We start from the raw sequence: 14058 nt of genomic DNA, 5'->3' as shown, positions 1-14058 counted from the left end.
GTTCCAAAGGCCTTTGGATGGCGAGTGGGCTCGTCGCGGCATCTTGCGGAGGCCGGAATCTAGGGAGCGCTTGGATTTCAATTCTGAAACTTTATGGGTATAAAGTTCTCATAAACTTTTGATGCGAAAGGTGCACTGACATTTCCAAAGTCGTGCTTTAGATTTTCAATGCCGAAACCACGTGGGTTTAATGTTGTTACAAACATGTGACGCCAAAAGTGCATTGACATTTCTAAATACATACATCGCACCATGCTACGAGAGAAGCCAAATCAACACACTATCAGACAAGTTGACAAAGTACGCAGCGAGGTCCGATGAGACGAAGCGTTGTGGTGGTTCATTTGTGCCGTCATGTCACAGAAAAGAATATCCACCTTTTTTTATCCTGCGCCAAAGCATCCATGTCAAGACACTAAAGCCAGCAAAGGTAACTACGTCCTTATTTATTTTCTACTTGGCATCGCGAGAACAGATTGAGGCTCTTTTTCTTTTTTCTTTTTTTTTTTCTGTTCTCGCTACTTGCGGGTTGCCGAACCAACCAGCCAGAGCACATGCGTTTTTCTCGGGTTGCATCGACCACCGCGCGGTGTATGTACTTCGATGCGCGTTCGTTTTTCTCTGGCCGAGTGGATTTTCGCCTGGCGGAGTTTTGGACGCTTTCTGGCAAGCAGAAGCAGACGGGAAAAATAAACAATGCATGGTCGCTCGCCGCCATCACTACGGGGACTCGACGGAGTGCAACGCGTTCACTTGAGCGCAAGCTCTCCGGAAAATTTTGTCTCGCCGGTATAGGATACAGAGCAGTATGCGTATAGTTCTCTGTGGGCCATGCGTCTCACGTTTTCTTCGATGTTCCTTCGGTAGCCACACTAGGTGCCCAAAGTAGGTATTCGATTGTAGCCAACATGCTTTCTTTGCGTTATTTCATTTCGGCGCCCCCCGCGCCACAAAAGAAAAAAAAAAAAGACTGCCGCGGCGCAGCGAATTGTCGCATGGTGAAAGTTCGATTTTATTACTTCTTTTACGGAAGGTAATGGGCCACGGGACGCTTCAGTTGCCGGATGCTCTTATTATACTATCGCGAAAACAGTTATATGGACACTCCAGGCGCATTCCTGCCGTCGCCGTCACCCTCATGTTCCGTATAAAGTCCAGGGGCGGTAACATCGTGACCGCGCGCCGCATGCTGTACGTGCGAGTGAAAACGTAAGGGGGGGGGGGGGGGGCATGGGTGAGCCGACGATGGTGGCTCACTCTTGTGTGCGCAAGGGAGAAAAGCGGGTAGGAAGCGCGCCGCCTTTCATCGCGCGCCATACATCGGGGGAGTGGATGGAGGGGGGGGGGGGGGGCTGTGATCTGTGAATCTGTGGTTGCGCAACATGTTTATTTGCCTTGTTTGACGCATCATATATAGTGACTTTCTTTATATACGTAGATATATTGCTTATACGTATATTTAATTATCTTGTTGCGAAGTTTTGTGTATGCGTGCAGTGAACTTTCTTTCCAGTGACACGTTTTTGCCCTTTATCAAGCTGTATCTTCGCATTTGTATGTTCCATTGTATCTTCGCATTTCTAATATACGAAGGCGAGTCAAAGGAAAGTGAGCCAACCCACCCTGTGCAATAATAGTTCAGTTCATTATCTGCGAGGCATGCACGTGGCACAGAGGCATATCTTATTTACAAAAGGGACACGCAGGTGTGAGGATCAAGGTTCTTTAATGCTCGCATACACAGGGTTGAACATGGTTGTGTGACATAATGGAAACTCCAAAAGTTGAACAGCGTGATGTCGTGATGTTTTTGAGGGATGAAGATGTTTCCCAAAAAGAAATTATTTCCCGTATAGCTGCAGTGTACGTTGAATAGTGCATTTCATTGGCCACTGTGAAGCGTTGGAGCAAACTGTTCAAAGAAGGACGTGAAAGTTGCAGAGACGATCCAAGACCGGGCCAAAGCCACCGAGCAATCACCCCCAACACAATTCTAAAGGTTGATGAGCTGATTAGACAAGAAGGGGGGATAAGCATCGATGAACTGGCAGAGCATGTGAACATCAGTCACGGTTCGGTTCACACCATAATTCATGAACATCTCAGTTATCGGCTCTTGTGTGCGCAATGGATGCCCAAGATTTTGAACCACCACCAAAATACTGAGAGGTTCGTCGTTGCCATAACTCATCTAATCCGGTATCACAATGAGAGTGGCGACTTCTTGTTTGTAGTTGTGACCGGAGACGAATCATGGTGCCACTACTACGAGCCTGAAACACGACGGCAAAGCTTACAGTGAAAACATTCGAATTCACCCCCCACCCCCACAAAGAAAGCAAAGGCCATCATATCCGCCGGAAAATGCTGACTTTTCTTTCGATCGTCAGGGGCCATTACTGATAGAATTGGCTAAACCTAAAAACACTATCAATAGTTTCCGATATTGTGAAACGCCGGATCAGCTACGTGTCGCAATCAAGAACAACCGACGTGTAAAATTGGCGAATGGGGTATTCTTGATCCACGACAATGCCCGTCCACACAAGCTTATGTGGTTAATACAGAACTGGCAAAGTTCGAGTGGGAAACGCTGCAACACATCCGCCATATAGCCCAGACCTGTCGTCTTGCGACTTCCACATTTTGGAGCATTGAATAAACAACTCAAGGGAACCACATTCATATCGGACGATGACATAAAAGAGTCAGTTACAGACTTTTTGAAGCAGCAACTCAAGTAGTTGTATCAGACGGGAATCGCGCGACTCGCTATTCAGTGGGACAAATGTCTAAGTGCTCATGGAGACTACTTTTAAAGTACCCCGTTTGTCATATATTCGCATTGGCTCACTTTCATTTGACTCGCCCTAGTATATGTTGGAGAACTACTGCACCCTATATGGGCTCTCTGTTGCGACTATAATTTCGGTACCATTACTCACAATACACGACCGATGACAGCTGTTGCTGCGCAATACATTGTAACAAAGGACAGCGCCATTGCTATGCTTCCCTGGTCGTTGCATATGTACAAAAATGTAAACAAGGTTCTTGAATGACGTAGAGAGAGAGATGCAAATGAGAGAAAGGCAGGGAGGTTAACAGTTTCATTTAAATATTTGTCCTCAACTTGTTCATCTCATGGCCTTTACATTTTTCATATCAGTGGTATGCACTGCTTTGCTGGTTTCAAACTGATATAGTTCTAAAGTTCGTGTAATACTTTCTTTACTTATTAAATAGACAGAAAACATGGAAGCATTGATATCAGATATTTCGGGCACAATTTTTGAGACATACCAGTATATTCTTTTATGAAAAAATAGATATCTTATTTTTCTTGACAGGGCGCAGTGTTCAAGAATTCGTTTGCAGCATCTTTGGCAATGGAAATGCAGTTATTATTAATGCATTTGATCCCTCGACAAATTCTATAAGGATAAGGCCGAACTGCAACGTGAGCCCCCTGCCCCCTCCCCCCTCCAAACGTAATTTCTGGCTACGCCACTGGTGACAAAAGACATGAAAAGTGAGAGGCCTCAAAAGCTGCTAACAGAAATGAACATACTACAAAATGTCTATGTTGCACGCAAACAAAAGTTTGAAGAATATACCAGGAATAAGATGTCCGTGGGCACAAACAGAAGTTTCAAGGGCAGTCGACAAAAGGAAATGATCGCGAACATAAAGAATGGTATACAACACAGAAATCTCACTAAAAAGTCCACTTCCGTTAATTATACACTTGCGGGACCAACAAAATTGATCGAATTAACCGACGGGTCCAATTATGCAATATGCAATATGCATAATAAACGCTTGAACACATCGTGGATTCATCTCCAGTCTCCCAAATGAAACGCGCGCCCATTTTCTATGCATCAAAAGCAGAAAACTAACTTATAAACAGCATTAAAGGCGCACTGAAACACCCCTCGAGTTCGGTGAAATAACATGGCTGAGATGTTCACAGCAGTTTTACTGTCGTACGCTGGTCGTACGGGGTGCGTGGAGCTCGCAAGCAGATCGCGAAGTCATCTTTCTCTCAAACGCTCCCTTTTTAACAGAATGCCCTGTCCTCACTCTCTTCTGGACGCTTTACTTCGTCATTGCCTTAGACGGCTGCTATTGGCCGATAGCTGACTAGCTGCGGTCGGCTACACACGGCCGCCTCGATCACGCGCGCACGGGGCTTGCAAGCCCCGCCGTGAGCGCGTGATCGAGGCGGCCGTGGGCTACATGGCGTAGATACCGCGACCGCCACAGGGTGCCGCCACGATTCCACTGGTTAAGCGCACTGCGGCTCGCTGAGGACAACCGCGTTTGGCTTATGCGTCGTAGGCACCAAAGGCGGAAGTCGTGGCGTCTACGTTAACATCCAAAATGAAATTTGAACTGCGCGCCGCGGTGAAATTTAGCAGGCGGAGCGTTGTGGGCACACCCCATTGCGCCGTAGCCTTCGCACTGCTAGGCGTTTAAGAAGGAACGGGAGCGCAGAGAAGGCCGTGTTTGATTTCCAATAACTCCGCTTCTGCCACGCACTGAAGTATTTCTTCCGGCAAAGTGTTCCTGAAATAGCCTATTTTCACTTCAGATGCCATTCTTCACTATCTTGGCGGCCGGTTTCGTAAAGTCAGCTTCGCCGCACGATATTTTAGTCAGCTTCGCTGCGGTAATTTAGTGTTATGCGGTAGAGCATAACGCCGAGAAGGCGGTTTTGGTTTTTTATGTGATTGCACGGCACAGACAATTTCCGGCCCAAATTTTTTTGTTTTTTTTTTTGCAGAGAGCCCATTAGAATCGGGTAAATACCGTAATGAGACATTATATGAGCTACGGTTATTGCTTGAAAATTGTCCTAGGTCAGGCCGAAAATCGGCGTTTTTGATGGGAGATGACGTGTTCAACGCATTCACTGTTCCCTAAGCTCCGCCGAGACAGCGCTTCCACTAAAGCGGTCGCTATTGTAGTCACCATAGGATAGGGGTCAGGCGTGTGCTTGCTGACTTGTCAAGTTGAAACCGAAGTTTAGGATCCAGATTACTATAGTTTGGGCATGGCTGCCAATCGGAACCTTCGGTGGGGATCGAGTTAACAGAAAAATCGAATTAACCGGAGTCAAATTAACAGTTTTACTTATTGCAGCATAGGCAACAACACATGGTTGTATCTAATTATCACAACTCGTGCCTGTTGACCAACGTTGAATAAACGCTTCTCCGCTGAGAACCACAAGTTCACTATTCAAATACTTAGTGACACTTGTGCAGAGCCGCAACAGCAAGAGGTACATGGCCCTTTGTGGCCATCCACAAAAACATGCGGAACCACGTTTTTTCCAGATCACAAATGCCTGAACACACAAGAGTGACTTAATAAACTGATTCTGTGACCTGCTACATTAATTGAGACGCACAAAGAATACACGGCTTGGAAGATGCAAGAAAGTTAATGCACCTACAAAACTCAACAAGGCCTGTTCTAATGTTGCTGCACTGTGGACAAGATGCAGAAAGAATCACATCCCAAGTTGCAAGGCAGTCACGTGTAGGCGGAAGCTGCGAACCACGCAGCCACCCGAAGTATCTCACATACGGTGCTAAGCTTTGAGAGGCGAATGTCAGCCATTTTTGCGACTTTTTTCAAGATGAAGTTATTCAAGTTGGCCTATCGCAATCTCTTCGCATAGTCAAGATGCTGAAGTGTGCCTCAAGTCGGGCAAGGAATTTGCAAGACAATTTTTAGCCACAATGACGTAAGCACAAAATCGTGGAGGCTGCTCAGCATTCGCGTTTGCTTGAGTTTCAACAGAGAAAAGCCTAGGGAAGTCCCTGAAAGTACATCAGTGGGCTTCTGCCTGCATAGTCCCTGTTGGCAATTAAATCAAGTATACCATGCACAGGAACGGCACCAGCTTGAAAGGTCAGGAAGACTGAAACTGCCCTTGGTGTAAGTTAGCCTCAAGAACATATGAGATACGAGCACTACTTTGTTGGACCAAAAGAATGCCCCACATGCAGTCGTAATGTTATGCCAAGGCTACTCGTTAAAGGTTTGTTCACGTAGCCGAGACAATGGTCCGACGGTAGAAAAGGCGACGCCGAGAATTTCGGAAACTTGTGTCGGAAGCCCCAAAGAGCATCACTTGTCTGCATTCAGCCGAGCATCAGAAAGGGCTTCACACTCATCCAATAGTCCCAGAAAAACTAGGCAACTGTTTCCATCCCGAAGGAAAAGGGAGACGTCATCTGCGTACACAGATTATTCTCACTTAGACCCAGAAACGGGAAACCGCATATGGCTCCACGTATCATGATGCATCGCAAGAAGGGATTGAGACAGTATGAAAAGGATAGGCAATAGAGGGAATCTTTATCAAATTCCATGGTTGAGTAGAAGCAGGCTCAGTGGGCCATTCATAACTATCCATGCAGACACATCTTCATACAGGCATTCAATCATGGACACAAATCTTGGGAGTAAAACCGAAGCAGCGCAGTAGCCTAAAAAGGTAATGGCCCACACGATCAAATGGTTTTGAATGGTCGAGCTAGATGAAGCATCTGTTGATACCATTTCGACAAGCGTACATGCAGTCAGTAAGAGGGACGTAAGAAATGGTCCTGTTGATGACAGTGCAAGTTTGGGCTAAACCTACAAGCTCCGACAACACCTTGTTTAATCGCTTTGCAAGAATACTGGCAACTGATTTGTAGTTTGCATTCAGTACTGATCTGATGCAACACCACCAACCAACAGCAGTAAGACGCTACCCTCCTGGAAAGTATCAGGTAAGAGCCCGTCTACCAAGAATGCATTTACCGAGAGCAGGCAATGATCGCAGCAAGGAAAGTAGGTTAAAACTTGCTGGTATAACTCAGGCTGGGTTGGAAAGAGAACATATAAAATCAACAGAAGTCACTATCTTAGTGGATATATACATATATATGAAGGTACAAATTAAGTGGGTCATATAGATCATGTATGCTAACCAATTATGCCCAGCTCTGTTCTGAGTAACAAATAATAACAAATAAATAATTTTCAAAATAAAATGTGAATATATAATGCAGATTACAGGCGATAGAACGGCAAGTTATATTTAACGGGTTCATTGATATTTTTTTTTTGTTCCAATTAACCACTCAGTATCTGCCACTGGGTGTTGCCCTTTGCTCCACAATGGGTGTGTCCCACTATGCACGATTACTACATAAGACGTGAAGACATAACGTGTGCTAACAGGTATCTCTAAAGCACACTGATCTGTTATTGGAATGGTCAATTATATTTCACTCATTGTTTGGTTGACATTAATTTAGCCATCTGGTATGTACTACTGGGGGTGTGGCCAACCTTGGGCAATTCTCCAGAATCCCTAAATGTTGCTCGATAGGGGTACTTTTCTGGGCATACACATGTAATGACCAAATTGTACCCATTCCGCGTTCGCTGTAGAGAGGGTAATTAACTACTTTGCTTTGCAAAGATGCCAACATGTGCACTGGATCTGCATTTTTATTTAATTATCTTTGATAATTATGCATCTTAAAAGAGAAATTCAGGAATTCCAATGCAGGCTGTTCGACAATTGATGCTGAACACGCCGCTGAACACTGTTGCTGCACGTGAACAGTTGTAGACACAGCATCACTACAAAGTGGGTACAGAGCAAAGCAGGTGTAGCTTCCGCAAGAAATTCGGTGACATATGCAAGAACAGCACGTGGTGAGAAATATGGTTCCTGCCCATGGCTTTCCATCGAGAGAAAAGTGAGAGGAAAATGAGAGGCAAAATATACGCAGATACAATGCATTTGTTGGAGCCTAAACGATGAGAAGCTTTGGTGCAGTTTGTAAAACCTTGTTTGAAATCTGACGTGTGGTTTTTCTCAGTGGCAATGCAATGTCACTTTGAAAGCAACATGCAATGTACATTAAAAAAAAACAATGAATTGCCTTGCTATGCCATATGCAAAGATGTGAAATGGTTAAGTGGAAGCTTTACCTCACAGCCAACTCCGATTTCCCTATTCAAATACATGGAGACTATTAGGACACTTCTGAACTGATTTGAATAAAATTAGTTGCGTGAAAACAGACTTCTACAGACTGTAGGAAGCGAAATTTCGATTCAAGTCCTCCAATTTTGTAATAAAAATTTGCATCTATTGGCGAGTTAAAATATGCAAGGATAGAGCTTCATTATTCATTAAAATCATACACCGAAAATATATTGCAGTCCCATAAACTACATATGTAGGAGCACCTAAGTGAGAAAATGTGGTAAATGTAAGCATTCTAGTGTGGAATCATTAGACTGCTTAAGAGGGTTTAGCAAAAGCACTATTCACCAATCACTGGTATACTTAGAGATGTATATCAATTATGACCACTTTAGATGTCTCTATAGGTGGAATTGGGTTTACACAAAGATGCTTTCTTTATTCCAGAGTTTTCTTCATTCCCAAGTCGTAAACATGAATGCCCTTTTTATTTATTTAATTTTTCAGTTTTCAAGGACTTCTGTATAAGATAGGTAGCCTAAGTAAAAAATATGCTTCCTGCAGATCGTGCTTGTGCGAATCTCAGAGCGGCATTGAGACGGCGGCGCGATTGACCATTTTGAATAGCTACTCTGGAGCGCTAGTTTTCGGACGCCAAGGGACAAGCAGATGCGATGAGCGGATCATACGCGACTAGGGGCCTCTGGGTAAGTGCTGAAAACTTTTCCCTTTTTATTTTTATGCACAAGTGTTAAGTGCTGTTCAAATTCAACGAAAATATATCGTGTACCTAGGCACGCTCAAGACCGTGTGCATGCGTGAGAATCGGGATACAAGAGGTTAGGGCCGCTGAGAATTGACACTATGTCGTGCAACACAATATCTCTACAAAAAGGGCTTCCCAAATACACTACCGACATACCTCGCACATGCTTTCTCGTGACAACACTAGAAAATATAACGCAGACAAATTCCGAACATCTGCACCTGCCACGATTCCCTCTTCATAAGCCTACAATACATAGAAGCTAGCTGATACATATCTTGGACACGCATTTGGGGAATCTAATACGCGAATAGATATTGGCACTACACACTCGATAACACTACAAATGTAGAACTTATGTTCTAGCACTTCTCCAGAGCAACTTACGAGGCGCAAAGGATGGTCAAATTAGCGGATCTCTTAGGCATGTAGGGCCCGCTGTGCCATACTTATCGGCGACAAGGTAGCCTTGCTGCCTGCTGGATTATATTACTGAGCTATGCCGAATGCTCGGTTGAGGTAGTTGGAGGTTCAAATCGCCTCCCCCCCCCCCCCCCCGTTCCCCCGTTTCTTTTTTTTTTTTTTTTCAGTGCACTGCATCTGCAGGCTTGGAGCGACGCCTGACACCAGCGAAAGATTCCGAGAGCAAGTGTGGCTATACTAATCCAGGTAAAAACCAAATTAGGAAGGCCCACTAAGCTTGAACAAAGACACTCCCTCACCGGACAAGGAATTGGCCTCCCTGGTGCAGTATTCGGCCACAACCTCCCTGATGATATACACAATTAACCAATAGCCCTCAGTCCCCAGCAGCTGCGGAGCACCTGACTAAGGCGGCGGTCATACCTGTAACGCAGCAGAGGGTGCTAGGAATCTCTGGGTCTGGACAGGCCGCCAATGGAAACTGACCCTTGCAACCTTTAACACCCGAACCCTCTTGAGTGAGGCGAGCTTAGCAGGACACTTTAAGGAATTATCAGACGTTGTTTGGGATATTATCGGCCTTAGTGAGATTAGAACTGGTGAGGTTTACACATTGTTAAATAATGGCCATGTCCTCTGCTATAGAGGTCTCCCTGATAAGAAGCAATACGAGGTAGGATTCCTACTCCATAAGGACATAGCGGGCAACATTGATGAATTGTACAGCATTAACGAGAAGGTAGCAGTAGCCGTAATCAAACTCAATAAGATGTGTAGATTAAAGTAGTACAAGCCGACGCTCCAACATCCAGTGACGACAATGAGGAAGTAGATCAGTTTTATGAAGATGTTGAATTAGCGATGAGAAAAGTGCAAACACGGTATACAGTAGTAATAGGTGACTTCAATGCAAAAGTGGGGAAAAAGGAGGTGGGTGAACAGGCAATTGGCAACTACGGTGTCGATTCTAGAAACACTAGAGGAGAGATGCTGGTAGGATTCGCAGAAAGGAATAAGCTGATAATAATGAACATGTTTTTCAGGAAACGTAGCAACAGAAAATGGATCTGGAAAAGCGCTAATGGTGAAACAAGAAATGACATTGATTTCACACTTTCTGCCGATCCCAGCATAGTGCAAGATATAGAAGTGATAGGTAGGGTCAAGTGCAGCGATCATAGGTTAGTGAGGGCTAGGATACACCTCAATTCGAACACAGAAAGAGTAAAATTGGTCAAGAAAAAACAGGTCAGCTTAGAGGCAGTAAGGGTAAAGGCAGACAAATTTAGGCTGGTACTTGCAAACAAATATGCAGCCTTGGAACAGAGACATGATGGCTTCAGAGACAGCAATTGAAGTGGGAGGCTAGGCGCCAAGGCAACCAGTAGGCAAGCTCTCCCAAGTAACAAAGGACCTAATAAAAAAATGACAAAGAATGAAAGTGTCCAACTCAAGAGATAAGATAGAACTTGCAGAACTGTCAAAACTGATCAACAAAGCGAAAATAAGTGATATTAGAAATTATAACGCGAGAAAGACTGAAGAAGCCGTAAAATATGGACGCAGCCTGAAATCAGTGAGAAGGAAACTTGGCATAGGACAAACCAAGATGTATGCACTGAAAGATAAGCAGGGTAATATCATCAGCAATGTCGAAGGTGTAATAAAAGCAGTGGCATAATTCTATGCTGACCTTTACAGTACCCAGAGGACTCAGGAGTACTCTATTTGAAACAATAATGAACAGTATACAGAAACCTCCTATAACTAGAGATGAGGTCCTTGCAAGGCATGAAACGGGTAAAAGCGGCAGGAGAGGATGGAATAACAGTTGATTTAATCAAAGATCGAGGAGACATAATGATAGGAAAACTGGGGGCTCTCTATACGAAGTGTCTATCGACTGCAAGGGTCCCAGAAAATTCGAAGAATGCAAACATTATACTAATCCATAAAAAGGGTGACGATAAAGAACTGAAAAATTATAGGCCCATTAGCTTACTCCCAGTATTATATAAAATATTTAGCAAAATAATCTCGAATAGAATAAGGGCAACATTGGACTTTAGTCAATCAAGCGAACAGGCTGGCTTCAGGAAAGGATACTCTAATATTTATCACATCAACTTCATTAATCAGGTTATCGAGAAATCCGCAGAGTACAATAAGCTTCTCTACATGGTTTTCATAGATCACGAAAAGTGTTTGATTCAGTAGAGATACCAGCAGTCATCGAGGCATTGCGTAATTAAGGAGTACAGACTGCTTACGTAAATACCGTGAAAAATATCTACAGAGATTCCACAGCCACCTTAATTCTACACAAGAAAAGTAGAAAGATGCCTATAAAGAAAGGGGTCAGACAAGGAGACACAATCTCTCCAATGCTATTCACTGCGTGCTTGGAAGAAGTATTCAAGCTATTAAACTGGCAAGGTTTAGGAGTAAGGATCGACCGCAAATACTTCAGCAACCTTCGGTTGCCCATGACATTGTTCTATTAAGCAACACTGCGGATGAGCTACAACAAATGATTGAGGACGTTAACAGGGAGAGTGTAAGAGTGGGGCTGAAGATTAATATGCAGATGACAAAGATAATGATAACCGGGCAAGGGAACAAGGGTTCAAGATCGCAAGTCAGCCTCTAGAGTCTGTGAAGGTGTACGTTTATCTACATCAACTAATCACAGGGAACCCTGACCATGAGAAGGAAATTCACAGAAGAATAAAAATGGGTTGGATCGCATACAGCAGACATCGTGAGCTCCTGACCGGGAGCTTACCATTATCACTGAAAAGGAAAGTATACAATCAGTGCATTTTACCGGTGCCAACATATGGCACAGAGACTTGGAGACTGACAAAGAAGCTTGAGAACAACTTAGGGACCCCGCAAAGAGCGATGGAACGAAGAATGCTAGGCATAACTTTAAGAGACAGAAAGAGAGGGGTTTGGATCAGAGAGCAGACGGGTATGGACAATATTCTAATAGACATTAAGAGAAAAAAATGGCGCTGGGCAGGACATGTAATGCGCAGATTAGATAACTGTTGGTGACAGAATGGGTACCAAGAGAAGGGAAGCGCAGTAGAGGACGGCAGACTAGGTGGTGCGACGAAATTAGGAAATTTGCGGATGCTAGTTGGAATCGGTTGGTGCAGGACAGGGGCAATTGTAGATCGCAGGGAGAGGCCTTCATCCTGCAGTGGACATGAATAGGCTGATGATGATGATGAGGGGTCAGATCTTAAACTTTGCTTTTAAATGTAACAAACTTCACCAAAATCGATGCAGTGTACACAGAGAAAAAAAAAATTGTTTCTCAAATATTTAGGCAATAGCTCTTAAGCTAAAGCTTCCTCTAGTGTCCTGGGCTGCTGAATTAAAGGTGCAAGTGGTGACTTTTAAACACCGAACGTATGTTTTATACACTTTCCACTGAGACAGCAGTTAAACGCTCAATACTGGGTTTCCCTTGTCCATTGCGTCTGTCTGTCCATTCCGTTACATTCCATTTTTGCCATCGAACAATGTCAATGGCAAAAAAGAAGTGTACAGTACATGATGACAATGATGATGATCAGCCTAAAACATGGCACATACTCAATGTAGCATGTGTTTAAAACCAGGTGGTTGGTTGAAAAATAATGAAGAGAACCTTCATGTTGTCCCTACCAACAACAATGATGATGATATGTGGTGTTTAATGGCGCAAGGGCCAGGTTTGGCCTACCAACAACAATGTTGCAACGATTATGCCACATAGTTCGTTACACTGTAGCTCACAGGATCCATAGCTGCCAAGTGCCCAATTCTGCAGCATCACAAATTTACAGGGGAAAAGACTTTTGCTCAGATCTCAATGACACATTTCCCTTGTGACATTCATTCTAGAGGTTTTGACCTGAGTTAGGTATCCCCAGCCAGTGCCTTCAATATAAATCACCATGCCTGAAAAGAAAGAAGCCTTTGACACATCAACTGCCTCGTCGTCTGCAGCTTAAGCATTGATTTACACAAAAACTGATTATCAAAGAATTTCAGAAAACTTCCATTTTAAAGGTGCCATGCCACAGTGGCGATATGTTAGGCAGGTAGGTGCTTGGACATCCTACTGAATGATGGAAACAGAAAATATGTTACACTGGCCACAATGCAGTGATATCGTGATAACACAAAATAAAAGAAATTAAGACATGAAGCATTAAGATTGTCTCAGTCAAACACATTCATATAGCAAAGTGTCTGAGTGCATCGAACAAAAGACTATTAGCACAAGCATTCGGCAAAACAGTTGCAAGCATAAGTTTCCACAAAACTGTACATCTGTTGTAAAAAAAAAATCTTAACAATTTAGACAAGGATATATCAGAATATTACGTAAGTCTGTGCCCTCATTTTGAATTCCACGAAATGCATTGCTGCGCCATAAACAAATCAAGTTGTATATAAAGAACTGCGTCACAACTTACTAATTTGAAAGCTTTTTCTTCTATGATATCACAACTATCATTTAAACAAACATTTCATTTTCTTGAAATCTTATGTAAAATTACTACATTATTCTATGATTGAACCCATGGCCCACCCCAATAAAAAAAAAGCCTGCAACCGCTTTAAATTTCTGCCCTTACCCATTCCTCATTATGGGTGAGTGCAATTATTTGACGAAAAACAAGCAAGCGAAAATAAGATGCAACGTGGTTGGTTAATGCTGCCGACACAGTAAATGAGATCAGAGCCAAAGTAATCTCTGAAGTCTGCTGCCTTTTTGTTATTGAAGTATGGAAAGTAACAGTTTGACCTGTCTCTACAAATTGACGAAGGTCTCTATTCCTGTCCTTCCTGTGAATGCCAC

Source organism: Dermacentor andersoni, chromosome 4 (genome assembly GCF_023375885.2).
Source record: "Dermacentor andersoni chromosome 4, qqDerAnde1_hic_scaffold, whole genome shotgun sequence".
Taxonomy (NCBI): Eukaryota; Metazoa; Arthropoda; class Arachnida; order Ixodida; family Ixodidae; genus Dermacentor; species Dermacentor andersoni.
The sequence above is the reverse complement of the archived record's forward strand: the minus strand, read 5'-3'. Positions refer to the sequence as shown.